The sequence below is a fragment of the Erithacus rubecula genome, assembly GCF_903797595.1.
Source record: "Erithacus rubecula genome assembly, chromosome: 11".
Taxonomy (NCBI): domain Eukaryota; kingdom Metazoa; phylum Chordata; class Aves; order Passeriformes; family Muscicapidae; genus Erithacus; species Erithacus rubecula.
Window position 1 is genome coordinate 2,894,351 of NC_136663.1, and position 14,703 is coordinate 2,909,053.

At 43.6% G+C, this 14,703-nt stretch overlaps 1 long non-coding RNA gene across 1 annotated transcript; it reads right to left on the reverse strand.

Annotated features, from left to right (window-relative positions):
* Positions 1-482: 482 nt before the first annotated feature.
* LOC306806359 lies at positions 483-7,422 on the reverse strand. Its single transcript, XR_013775457.1, has 4 exons — positions 7,180-7,422; positions 5,836-5,880; positions 1,414-1,509; positions 483-815 (listed from the first exon to the last, which is right to left on the reverse strand). It is a non-coding gene; the product is annotated as an uncharacterized lncRNA (long non-coding RNA).
* Positions 7,423-14,703: the final 7,281 nt, after the last annotated feature.

Genomic DNA, 14,703 nt, shown 5'->3' on the forward strand with positions numbered 1-14,703 from the left:
ACAGCAAAATTTCTATCTCCCCAAGGAATCCCAATAGCAGGATTATATCAGATACAGGTGGACATGGCACAGCTACAATCAGGGAAAACAGATGGCTGCCTTTTCACCAATGGGAATTTAATGCCTGATAGAAATAGCAAGCAGAAATAATCACTAACAAAACTCTTATCTTTAATTTCTCCGTTTGCTTTTAGGGAGAAAAAAGGGTGAGTCAGTGAAGTGATCCCAGCTGAAAAGCAACAGTGTTCAATAGCTTGGTAGGAAGAAAAATACACTGATCTTCACCAAAATAGAGACCTTTAGTCCTGCTCTGTGTGCAGAATGCAAACAGAATTTAGTCTGTCTACAGCAATATTTTACAGAGTGCAACAGAGTATTGGTGTCTTTAGATTATCACTGCATTTCTACTCACCATGCCAAATAAAGCTTCACTTTAGGAGTTCAAAGAATAAAGAAAAAATAGATCAAAACAAGCATTTGAATAAGGTGAAGTTTAGACCCAGCTCTCTGCTGAAAACAGTGTAATGATGAACATTATTCCTGGTTCACTGCAAACATCATGGATCCAGAGGTTCAGAGGGAATTTTGGCTACTCAGGAGCCATAATTCCTGTGCAGGCACATGTGGACAGCAGCAGTTTGTTCCCATCCCTGGGAGCAGCTGGGAGTTATTCCATAAAACCAGTAAATACTGTAAATGCACACTGCAAAACACAGAGAGAGGCAGCACACACCTCTGGCACTAAAGGCATTTCTCTCAGTGCATTTCCAATACCTGGTGCTGAGCCCAGGTGTTTTCCTTCCTGAATTTCAATCCTAAAAGGCAGAGATATTTGTTTGGGGGGTTTGAAAACAGACAGGGACACAAAAGTAATTCCTCATCTCACACTGAGGAGCTGCAGACAGAGAACATCTGCATTCTTGGAAACCCTGACTTTACAAATATAAAGTTTGGAGATTATGCCTCAATATTTTTCATAAGAATGGCATGAATACCTAGCAGAGAAGTGTTCTTTATCATTTCAGTCTTTGATGATCCTGAACCATTTTAAAGTGTCTTTTCTTGTCTACTGCAAAGCAGAGAGAGCAAAGCCTTAGGAAGTCCATGCTGAGTCAATCCAGTGCAGGAGGCACCTGGCCATGCACAGATCCATGGCTTGAAATGGGATTTATTGAGAACAACTTTGCAAGAGGTCTGGGAAGGCATTTCTTCAGTGTGCTGCAGCTTTTAAAGCAATTTAGTGATGTGCAGCCAGACCCCAAATCTTCTCCCTGCACCCAGGTGCCAACCAGCCAAGGGAGTTACTCAGCTGGGAGGAAATCAGGCTTTGATAGATTTTTATATCTTAAAAAGACCCTGCAGCAAACAATACATTTCAGCAATCTGTCTTTTTTTTTATAACATGTACAGTACCTGTACCAGCAGGGCACAGTTTTCATCCTCTTTAGTGCCAGGATCCAATGGGTCTGTTCTTGCCAACACCAACTTTATGGTGACTGTGAAATCAAACTGATTTTTAAATTAAGAAATATAAAAAAAAAAAAAAGAGAGAGAAATTAGCACAGGCAGAGCAGGAAAATGCTGTTGTATTCACAATCAATAAAGCAAAAAAAGGAGATATAAGCAGAGAAAACCAGGTGACAGAAATCAGTAGCTACTGTGGCTACATCACACCCCTCTCACTATGGATTTTTTTATCTGTATACCAGTTTTCCCTGGACTAGTCCAACATCAAGCTAAAACCCAATAAAAATAAAAACTGTACTTTGCTCTGCACCAACATTTGCTTTTCCTAGGCTGTTTTTTGGTTCATTTACAGTCTGACTCCTGCAGATTAAAACAGCTCTTGAAAAGATGCAGTGTGGGGAAACATTGGTAGCAGATCTCATTGAAATGCAATCTAATTCATGCAGTGATAACTTACACTGACAGGACTTTGAGAGGAAATGTTTGCCATTGGAAGCTGGGATGCATTTCACCTGCTGGAATTCCAACATGTGCATATTTCATGGCATGAATCGATTTCAAAGGTGTTGCCTGAGTTTGTTTTATGTCTGTGAGGTTGAGGGAGGCTCCATCTTCGAGTTTTATTTACAGGACAGGAAAACTGAGATAAGGAATTCCCTTGCTGCACCATCTCTGCTGGATTCATTCAACCTCAGCTTCTGGATAGAAATGTAAAATTCTGACTGTTCTTAAACTTTGAGCTTCCAGATTATTCTTTGAAGAGCATCACCATTGCACCTGCTTTTTCATTATTACTTAAAGCAGGGTTATGGTTTTGTAATGAGCTTTTTCAAAGTGGAAATGGAAAGCAGGTACAATACTCAGAAGACCTGATGAGACCTAATGTTCTAAGGCAGAACTTTTGTATTTAGACAAGCCCTAATGGAGCACTAAGAGAAGCCTCTTTTCCAGGAAATGCATATTATTATTACCATTTATTAGGGCTTCTCTGAAATAACCTTCCTCTGAGAGCACTTCTAATTAGACAAAGCCAAGAGCTTAATTCACATTAACCTCAGCTCCAGCATCCTGGATAATGGGGAAAGGCAGAGGGGCACAGGCTGGATCTGTGTACAACAAAGCAATGAGAACAGAACCTTTTAAAAGAGTTTTCATTAGGGAGAGAAGTTCCTGCCTGTGAGGCACATCCAGAACCAGAAATGCATTATAAACCTGTTAATTGTTGTTACCTTTCAGCACACCAGCACCAAAACCTGCACCCTGCAGGGATAAATGTCTGAATTTATCCAGAGGGACCAGATGATGCCAGCTCTCTCTAACTGAGGATTCTCCCCCTAAAATCTCCTGCTGGGGTTTCCAAGAGTCTCAGACAGTGCAGGGTTTTGTGGGGACTGCCAAAAAGGGCAGCAAAACCCAGGGAGGTTTTGTAAGGTTTCTGGCACAGCCTTTCTCATTTAGCTGGAAATAACTGAGTTAAAACCAGCAGGATTTCTGCCATATGTTACCCAGCCCTTGAATTGAGGATTACAGGTCATGGGTTTTGTGAGTGACTTGGGGTTTGGGTGGGTGATAAAATCCAACCCCATTTTCCCAACAGCATTTCCCTGAGCAAGGCAGGTGAAAAACAAAACCCTGTGGGGTTTGGCCATTTTTGTGTGGATGAACCTGTGAGACAGGAAAGTGCCTTGAAAGGCTGGAGGAGGAGGAGGATGGGGCTTGGTGGGGCAGAGCTGGAGGTGCTGACCCCCAGCATCCCATGACAATAATCCTGATTTCCTGCCCTGCCAAGGCAGCTCTATGTCTCAGCTAATGACCTGGGGGCTGCAGGAGCTGCTGGAATAGAGACTCTGGCTCTATACATCTTCATTAAAATCCTCTCATCCATTTGTGCTCTGAGCCTGGGAAAGGCTCAAAGCTGAAATGCAAATCACGCAGTGCTTGGCATTGATTTTTTAATTTTTTTTTTTTTCCCCACCTTTTCAATTCGTTGAAAAGATTTCTGATTCCAAGGGGACAGCTGGGTCACTCCTTTGGAACAGCAGCAGGGACAAAGCAGCCCCTGGGAAATGGAATTTAGGGAGGCTGAGGAGACAGCAGCTGAATTGAGGATCCAGTGATAAGATCACAGTTAAAAATTAGGAGAAGTTTCATTTAAAATCCACCATCACTGGGGCTTTTTTCTTTTCTTTTTTTGGCACAAGGACAACAAATTCCTCCTGTTGTTTGCAGCAAGCTCCCATCAGAGAGCTGGGCTTGCTGCTTTCCTTCAGTGCCAAGCTAAGGAATCACCACCAGAATGTGGGATTTTCAACTGCATTAAATTCATAAACACATCATGTGATTATGAATTAAATCTGTCAGGCACTGGCACTCAAGAGCATCCCTGGCAGTGTCCAGATCCTGGATGGGGCTTGGAGAGCCTGGGACAGGGGGAGCTTCAGGGTCCCTTCCAAACCAAACCTTCTGTGGTTCTGTCATTACCTTCCAAATTCACTTCTCACTATTCCTTGGGACTTTCAAACCCCAGATTTAAATGTTCTATTTCTTCCCAGTGCCAGTCAAACTTGAGAATTTATCCCAAGGTTTGCAGGCAGCACATGAAAAAAAACTGCTGAAACCTCAAAGCACAAACCAACATTTGCTGTTATCATTTAAAGCCATCAACAGAACACTGATCTATTCTGCAAAAAGTGGCCAAAGCCATCAGAAACCTCCTCTTGTACCCTTGTAAAAATTCACTGAAGTGAGGCAGCATGATGCTGCCCTTTAGAAATTCTTATTTAATTACTGAAGCCCATTTGAGAAGGAATACACTTCATACTTCCCCAATTACATAGTCTGCTTCTGCCCTTAGAAACAATCTCAAGCAGAGCCAAAACTAAGCTCTGATTATAATTAAATTTCCTTTTTACATAAATGTTGGTATTTTCTTATGCATTCTGAGCTCTCTGCTGATTATTGGAGGATACTGAGAGGGCACAGAGTGCTCAGAAATGAAAGGAAGTGGGGAAAAAAAAAAAGAGAAAATATTATTTGATATACTAAGGAATCATGCACTTTTGCAAAAATGTGCTGGTAAAGTTATGGGGAGGGAAAAGGGTATTTTAAAAAAAATGATGGGAGCCATAATATCACTGATTTCAGAAGGTTTAATACATACCTCTATATAAAGATAAATTTTTATGAGCAACTAGCAGAATCAAGAGCATTGAAAAGTACAATTGCACAAACATGAAAGGATAAAAAATATTTTTAAAATTATAAAATAATAAAATATGTATTCCAAGGCAAAGTAAAGCATATGTACACACAAACATTCATATTTACAGTGATGGAAAGAGGTCCAGAATATCTTTTTAAAACCTTTTTCTTTTTTTTTTTAGAACATAAGTCTAAAAGAAATTATTTGAGGAATTAATGAAGTCTCCATTACCTGAAGTTTTTGATATTTTAGAGCAATTTTTAATGGCCCAGAGCTGCCTCCTGAGGCTGAGAGCAACAAGCAGTGTCAGAGAGAAGTTCATATCTAGCAATGAAGAAATAGGGAAAAATAAGTAAAAAGATAAATTTTAAGAACTGGCATTGAGAAATGCAAGTTATTGTTGCAGGTAAAATGTTCAACAGCCAGAAAATGCGGTGATATAAAAGTCAGAAAGGTGGGGAAATTTATTAAGGAATGGACAGTGATGGTCACAACCCCAGATAATTCTAGAAACTGCAGTTTCACTGTTGCTCTGGCGAGATTTAATTAGCAGAGCAGTAAAAATTAAGATTTCCTTGCCCTAACAAGCATTTCACAGCCAATTACCAGGCTGGTGACTCCTGCCCAACTCACCCTCAGGATGCTGAAAGCAGCTTTGATTTGAGCACTAAACTCCAAAATTCTCTTCCCAGCTTGTGCAAACACCAGTTTTCTGCAGGAGAGGTGACACAAGGATTTCCTCTCCCCTTTTAGGCAATTTCAGGAGGTGTTTTTAGTAACACATTTACTGGCAATTGCCACCCATTTTCAGTGTCCAGCTGCTCAGCTAAACTTGCCTTTTAAACCTTGCAGGGAGTATCCCAAGTGAGAAATTCAGATTTTGCAGGATCTTTCTGTGGGAAGGGAGGAAATCACCCAGCTCTGGCTGAGCTGAGTGTGGTGGCATTGCCAGAAATGAACTTTGATAAAATCCAGCTCTGTGTCTAACAATGGCAGGTGCTGAAAGTGCTTAATTCAATAGATGGACACTGCTCAGTTCAAGAAAAGCAGCTTCTAAAATTAAAATATTAAATAAAACACAGGACAGGGGGATATCAAAGACCAATAGACCAGTGAGGGTGAAAAACACATATTTTCAGCCCAAAAACCACAAGTTTCACAGGTACCTGCCCTAGATGTATTTATCATCTTCACAGCCATGGTTCCAGATACTAAAAAGCAAGAATAGCTTTAGTAATAAAAAACACAGGCCACAGGGCAAGAAAATAGGTTTAAATCTAGATACTAAGAACTCTAAACCTCTGAGGGAAATAAATCTGTAATCTAAATCACATCCATTTATAGATGGGAGACAGATTTGCTCTATAGAAGGAGCTGATTCATCTAAATAAACTACCAGGCTTGTATTTACAGCTCCACTGAGATGACTCTGTTCTCCTTCACGTGGGTATTACTTTATTACCAGCTTTCTTGGAGCAATATTTCATTTCAGAAAAATGAACTGGAAGCCCAGCATTTCATGTCAAGCCCAGGATTTTCATTCCAGCCTGGATTAGCTGTGCCATTTAAGCATCTCTTCCCCAAACCAGCATGAAACAACATTTTACCTTGTTCCCCTGAGAATTGTGGGGTCATGGAATGGTTTGGGTTGGGAGGGACCTTAAAGGTGACCCAGGGGTGACATGGTGACACTTCCCACTGTCCCAGGCTGCTCCAAGCATCCAGCCTGGCCTGGGACACTCCGGGGGCAGCCACAGCAAATCTGGGAATTCCATCCCTCAAAGGGAACAATTCCTGCCCAAAATCCCACCCAGCCCTGCCCTCTGGGGAGCCATTCCCTGTGTCCTGTCCCTCCATCCTTGTCCCCAGTCCTTCTCAGCTCTCCTGGATCCTGAGATTCCCATCAGTGAAACAACAAAACTCCTCATCATCAGTTTAAAATAACCTTTTCTTGGAGTCCTAACAGACCTATTCAAGAAACATTTGTTTCTCTAGCCTGAGAACTCTCTGTCCAGAGGTTCCCTGAGGTTTTCTGTGGCTTTAAAACACCAAACCCTGCTCAGAATTGGACCTTGCTCAGAATTAAACCCTGCCCAACAGGAGAGGCTGGGGGAGCCCAGGTGCCAATTCCATGAGGAATGAGGGGAAGCAAAGTCCCCACCTTCCTCTGCAGTGCCACAAAAACATCACAGTTGGGTGACAGAGCAGCTGTGGCTGCCCCTGCACCCCTGGCAGTGCCCAAATCCTGCTGGGCAGGGTTTGCAGCCTGGGACAGTGGGAGGTGTCCCTGCCATGGCAGGGGTGGCACTGGATGTGCTCTAAATTCCCTTTGAACCCAATCCATTCTATGATTTATGATTCTGAGATAATTTCCCTTTAAAGTAAGGGCTTGTTTCTTTTCAGCCCTCTGACATTCTGAAATCCTTTCCAGTGACACACTTTCAAACACTTTTTGGTTTTTTTTACTCTCTAGAGAAATGCAGAAAGATGAATTCACCTTTTTCCCTCACCTGCTTCAAGACCAGGATCCAACCCCAGCTTTGCCTCTGACCCTGTTAAATTCCTTGCTCCATTTGCAGGAACATCAGCCCATTATTGGGGAGATAAAGGGGAATCTCTGAGCTTCATTAGGACAGAGATAAGAATGGAATTTCAGATCTCTGGAAAGAAACCAGCAATCTTCTGGGTGCACAGCTGATGCTGAATGTCCCTGATCCTCAACACCTGTGAACATAACAAAGAAATCACCAATTATCTCCAGGTTTTGCCTCAGAATGGGATTCAGCAACAAATAGCTCACACAGCAGAAGGTCTGCCTTGCTTATTATTTTCCTCATTTGCAACTAAACACATTTTGGTAGGCTCTATAAAAGAGTTGTTATTTGTTTTGTGTCAACAGCCAGGGTCCTGCTGTACCATTATTCATTGCATAAACACACATTTATTCCAGCACCATCCTGCTCCTGCTCCAGCACATTTTATTCTCTGGTTTCAGGTTCCCTTAAGAAGGAGAAGGGAGCTGCAGAGAGGTTTGTGGCTTGCAGCATTTGTGGATCTCAGCTCATCAATCACTCCCCTTCCCCACAGTCTGTGCCTTTCTCATCTGATGTGGCTGCATTAAAAACTATTTGTTTTATAATCAGGTGCATGAGAGGCAGCAAAGCCTTTGTGTCTGAAATCTCTGGCTCACACACTCTGAAGGAAATCAGAATTACCAGAGGGAAGCTGGAAAATCTGATTTTGCAAGGGTCTCCAACAACCTGGGGATATCAGGCAGCCCCTTAGGAGGAGATCCAGTAAAAATCCCATCCAGGGGCTGAGGTGGGAATATCTGCTGTGCACACAAATGAACAGGCAGGCTCTAAACCAATATTTACTGGGTGTGAAGAGATGTGAAGAGCTCTCAGGAGCTGGTGGATCTCAGGAAATGTCCTGTTCTGCTGGGGTTGGATCTGTGCAGCATCCCTGGAACACAGGGATCAATAACTGGGTGCAGACAAGGAATAAATCTGGCATCAAAGGAATCAAGCAAGGTTTGCCACACACCTTTCCTGGATCACACTCTGTCTCCAGAGGAGACAGAGATTTTAACCTCATGAAATATCCCATTTCTCAGGAAATGAGTGGATGACATCTTTCATCTATTATATAAATGTAACCATTTTTTACAGTAGTAATAATATATAATGTTGGTTTCTTTTCTTTTAATTCCACCTTCAATTATGTGTAATTTCACCCAGTTATTTTCCAAACTCCATCTTCTCTTTTCTTCAAGGTGATTTATCAGATGAAATCACAGCCACCCTCTAACTGGTGCAATAATTCACTCTGATGGGTGACACACACACAGGTGAAAAAATATTGGCACAATACACAAAGTCATCTTAATAAATCATGGTAAATTAGTAGGGAGAACTCATTTTCAAGCTTTTAGCAGAACAATTAAGATGAGATGAGAGTAGAAAGCAGGAGCTCAGGGCCAGGTTGGGTGGAGCTCAGAACATCCTGGTCTGGTGGAAGGTGTCCCTGTCCATGGGAGGGGTGAAATTAGATGATATTTAAATCTTTTCCAACCCAAACCATTCTGTGGAAATCCTTTGGCAATCCTGAAGAACAATTCTAGTAAACCAGACTCTCTCCATGCCAGCAGGAGTACACTGGCTGCACTTGAAATAAAGGCATTTAAGGAAGAACTATGTACAGCTATAAAGCAATTCAAGAAATTGATCCATACAGGAGCAGGCACATCATTTTTAAAGATATTAAGCTTCACCTGCAGGCTGGTAGCAAGGCCATTAAGGAATTTCCCCATGATGAACTGCAGTCAGTGGGGATTAGAGATGTTGGATCCTGCTGCAGTTCCAGGCTGCTGCAGGCTGTCCCTGCCAGGGATTTGTGCATGTGCTGGGTGACTTGGCAGAGAGCAAGGACATGAACTCACCAGTGCCCTGGGTGAGGGTGCTCAGGGCTGGGGGACTCCAGTGGCATCAGCATTCCAAGGAGTGGGAATGCTTCAGAATGGACCAGGAGGGGATGCAGAGAGGGCAAACACTGCCCTGCCATGCAGGACACAGCTCTGGGGCTGGGATAAAGAGGGAATGCCTGGGAACCACCACTTCCAACCATTCCTCATTGATACCATTCCCATTTCTGAGAAATACAGCTCTGGAGGGATTTCTCCTCCATGGCCTGAATTTTGTCCATGCTGCTGCTCACTTCCCTCAGCACAGCAAAGCTGGCACCAATGTTTACAAACACAATTATTGTTCTCCCAGAAATGCACAGTTCTCTGTATGATCACAACAGATTCCCTTTCCACTTGAAACCCAAAATGCCTTTTGTAATTTCTGCTCTGCAGCCTGTACAGAAAGACAAATAAGGAAGGGTTGAAGCCTGATTGTTGCTCTAGGACTCAAATCTGCAAGGCTGTAAGAGGCATTTATGAGAAGTGGTGTTTCATGAGCTTGGTAATTTGCAGTTTGTTACAAAGACAAATTCGTTTCTGACTAAATTGTATTGTAAGTCAGGCTCCTGGGGGAACATCTGACTAAAAGGTGATGTTAAAGTAATTTCCATAGCATCAAACTATGAGGCAAATTATAAACTTCATAGAGGAGAAAAGTGGGGGAAAGGAGCAGGAGCTGAGATGGAACAAATTTCTTCATGGTAGTGCTCAGAATGGGGAGAGCTCAGACAATGCTGTGAAAACTGAAAATGCAGAGCTAAAGCTGCTTGAAAACAAGCACAGCCTTGGGTTTTCAGCTGTGTGACAGTGACTGACTTCATCCTTGAGACCATTTCTCAAACCACCCTGCAAAGCTTTCTCCAAGGAGGGGCTCCTGGCAGGGACAGCAGCTCAGCCCAGCTCAGCTCAGGAATTTCCCTGCTGGGGATCTGAAGCTTTCTCATCCTGAACAGGGCAAAAAGCAAATCCCAGTAAAGGATTGAGTCTGCAAGGGCTCCAGCACCCACAGCTGCCCTGAGCAAGGGGAAATTGTGAAGGAGCATTTGATCCAGGGCAGCATTGCCCTCCAGGAGCTGCAGAAAGGGAAGCAGAGCAGTGGGCACAGCTCAGAGCTCACAGACAGAGCTGATTTGGAATCCCAGCATGGTTTGGGTTGGAGGGACCTTAAACCCCATCCAGTGCCACCCCTGCCATGGCAGGGACACCTCCCACTGTCCCAGGTGCTCCAGCCCCAATGTCCAGCCTGGCCTGGGACCCTGCCAGGGATCCAGGGCAGCCACAGCTGCTCTGGGAATCTGTGCCAGCCAGGAATTCCTTCCCAAAATCCCATCCAGCCCTGCCCTCTGGCAGTGGGAGCCATTCCCTGTGTCCTGTCCCTCCATCCCTTGTCCCCAGCCCCTCTCCAGCTCTCCTGGAGCCCCTTTGGGCAGTGCAAGGGGCTCTGAGCTCTCCCTGGATCCTTCTCCTCTCCAGGTGAGCATCCCCAGCTGTCCCAGGTGTCTCCAGAGGGGCTCCAGCCCTTGGAACATCCCCATGGCTCCTCTGGGCTCATTCCAGCAGCCCCAGTCCCTCTGGTGTCTGGGGACCCCGGGCTGGAGGCAGCAGCACAGGTGGGGTCTCACCTGAGCAGAATCCCCTCCCTCACCTGCTGCCCACGCTGCTTTGCACTGGAAGAGGAAAAACAGAACTTGGAGTTTCCCAACAGGGCATTTGTCCAGGCAGTTCCACCAACTCCAGCACGGAGATCCCATCCTATTAACAGTCCTCACCCAGCAGATTTTTGCATTTTGATGTTTCAATATCCCTGCTGTGGATGTTTTCCCTAATGAGGCAGAGGGGGTTTCTCACAGGAGGCTGAAAGGCACCAGAGTGTCCAGCCTGGGTGTGACAAACAAGGGGTGACAAAGTGTGGGAGTCATTGAAGGCAGCCAGCACAAATAGAAAAAAGCCTGTTTAGTGTAGTACAATGATTATAAATGTGAGGAATGGTATGCAGCAAGGATGAGGGCAATTTATCCTGAATATTAGAAGCAGCTCGAACAGCGAGGCTGAATTCATGTTCTGAGTGCCCAGGGAAAGGACTAAATGACATGAGAGAGTTCCTTTCCTGCTGTAATTCCCATCACCTCATGATTCAGGGATAAATTCCCCTCCTGCCTCTGCATTTCATTCAGGTCATGCACAGATAGAGCAGCAGAGCAAACCTCCAATGCCACTGAAGCCTCTGATGCTGGGAGCAGCTAAAAACAGAGTCTTGCCCCAAAGTTAATAATCTCTCACTTTGCTCCAGCATCAATTGGATATTTTCTTGCTGTTTGGTAATTTCTGTTTTCTTCTTACAGTTCCCACAGGACAGCTGCACCACAGACAAGCTGCTCTAATAAAATTGCATATCTAAATTATTCAGGACCAATTTATATTTATATATGTAACTGTTCCAGTACTGGACTTTTACCTGACTACATTTTCCCCACACTCTTCATTACCCAGAAATATAAATGAATGCCATGATACCCTCCCTCAGCCTAGGAAAGACTTACCAAAAAACCTTGATGTTTATAAATAATACAAGATAAAAGGGCAAGAATGTAACTACAGTTTGTCTTCTCACAAAGCTAAAATTGCATTTACCAAGGAGCAAAAAACAGCTTCAGTGGGAGTGGCACCCATGCCATCAGTTCTGAAAGACCCTAAAATTATCTGGATTATTATCATATTTTAAAACACACATCTATCATTTTTAATTATCAAAATAAATAATAAACTGCAATAATTATTGCCAGGTTTTAAATCTAGAGAGAGAGATTTGAAACTGCACAAAGGGTTTAGACACAGAAGACCAGACCTGATCTCACTGTAAGCCAACATTTAATACTGGTGCAATAAAATAAAAAAATAGGAGGCACATAAATATTTAGAATTTTAGTCAGAGCTGCCAGTTCTGGGGCTGTTCCTGGATTTCAGGGATGAGTTTATCCCACTGCAGGGGATGAAGCAGATCTGTCACTGCTCACTGGAATCTACAGCTGGAGTGACAAGGGAATTTCAAAAAAAGGTAATTCCAACACTTTCCATTCCCTGGGGAATGCACTGTGCTGATTGCTTCCTCTGCAGGACAATCACTCCAAAAATGTCAATTATTTCCAGTTCTAACAAAAGGGGTTGGGTTTTGGTGTGAGCTTTGGACACAAACTCATTTCAGCCAATCCACTGGGCACTGCAGCAGAATTTTGGGTTCCTTGCTCTGCTGAATCTGGCTGGGATCTTCCCTGTCTCTTCAGGAATATCCTCAGATTATTTATTCTAAATTACATCTGTTATTCTATGTGTCCTTCTGCACACCTCTGACCCCAAATTCTGCAGTTATTCTTCACCAGCAATTTTTGTGAGTGCTTATTTTGGGCACAGGACAAGGGGGGCAGTGGGGAATGAAGTCAGGGACACAATCCCAGCTCTTCAGGACAAGTTCCTGCCAATCCTCTTAAATGCTGACTCATTTCTCTGCTAAACACCAACAACAAATAAAGTGAAATTCGGCTCCATAAAAAATTACAGCTAATTCTTGTATCAATCCATGAATATTTTCTTACTGCTGTTTCTGCCAGTCTGTGTTTTACATTATCATGTGAGTTTAGACTGCAAATGATGTATTTGAAGAATAATTTTTTTTCACTCATAACACTGAGGATCTCTGCTTTATAAAATGTAGATACACCCTGATTTTTGAAGTGCTGAGCAATCCCTGTTAAATGCTTTGCAGAGGGAACAACTCAGACTCAGAGGGAAACAGATCAAAATCACTTTTCTCATCACAATGTATAAAAAAATCTTCAAGCTGTATCAGGAGTTTTCTTTTACCAGAGACATTTTAATTCAGATTTAAAGAAATAAAAACCAATGCCTAATATTTAATTGTTTTAAAAAAAGGATAAAACTTTCTTTTGCAAATGTTGAGCTAAGTAATCCTGATTTTTTAATAATTTTCTCCCCATATACACACACTTCTATTTTTCTAGTTAACTGCAAGCTTTGATCCATTTTTAGAGCTAGATGCAATCTGTCCAAAGTGACATTTTTATTCCAAGAGAATTTGGTGCTGAAGAAGCTCACTTAGCTCTGTACCAGAGTGGAGCTTCAATTGATCCTCACATTATATCAGCACTCCCCCAGCCCCTTTCTGAGCAATTTACAATTTCCAGGACCTCTGTAGGGGCTGGAGGGAGCTGCTGCTGTCTCACAGCACCATGTACACACACAAAATGAGTTTATTTTACCCAGGTGCTCAAGGATTTGCTCCACTTGGCCCCCCAGCCCTGGCTCCTGCAGCCAAATCTGTCACTTGGGAAGTGAACAAAGCCCAGACATCCCCCCTAAAATAAATAAAATAAATAAAAATCAAATTACAGCAGTCAAGGAGGCAAGGAGCAGATTCTGGCCCCAACCAGTGCCCAGCCAGGGCATGTGATGGGCACAGTGAAAATATTTGCAGTGGCTCAGCAGCCTTTAAACCTCCCCTAGGTAGAGATAAGCCCCAGGTATTTATAGATTGATCCCATTTCCTGTCCCCAGCGAGTTACACAAGGTTTCCCAAGGACTCACATTCCACCTTGAGGCCATTTGGGCTCTTTCCCCTGCCAGGGGTCCAGCAGAGCCCAGAGCTGCTGCTGGGGAAGGGGGATGTCCCTGTGCAGGAGCCAGCACTGAGATCCCCAATCCCACCCACAGCCCCTGGCACAGCAGCTCTCCTCTGGTCCATCCCAAATATTGAAGGAGAGGTTCATAACCTCTCTCCTGACCTTGAGCAGGTTCTGAATGAGCCAAAGGTTTAATCTCTGATGACAAAAAGATTAATCAATGTCCCTGATCTCCTTACAGCCTCTCTGGTTGTGGCTGCAGTCACGACAGTTCTGAGCAGAGCCTGAACTTCTCACCCACCTTCCCAACCCACCCCAGAGCCCCCCAGAGCCATAAAACACCCCCTGACCCTGCTGAGGCTGCTCCACCTGCTCTGACTCAGAGAACCACTCAAGGGAGGATCTCACCTTCTCACAGCTCTCACACCACTGACCACAATCCTTCTTTGACCCATCCATCCCTCAACACCCAGAGCATCTTGGCAGGAAAATTAACCCACGAAAAATTAACCCAGAGGTTTATGTCCAAAATGGAGACAGAGGTGTGCTTTTTGCTTTATTCCAAAAAAGGGAGAGGCCATGGGGCATTCCTCTGGGATTTCTCTAATTTCTGGAGGACACAGCCTCCTTTTATCCCAATTTCCCTGCCTCATTTCCCTCTCTTTCTCCATTAGCTGAGGTACTTGAGAGGCACAGACTTCCCAAACACCTGACACCTGAGATTCCCCTCTAATGCACAACCCTCCCTTTTAATTGTTAATTCTTGTAGAATTCACAGTTTTCCCCATTGCTTCTTTCATCTTCTGATATCCAATTTCATTTATCAGCAAACCTACAGTTTGTTTGTAAAGGCAAATCTCTTTTCCCATTCATCAATCAGTGCAATCCTTCCCATTGTTTCTTTTATCTCTCAGTGCTACCCTTATCTACCAGCA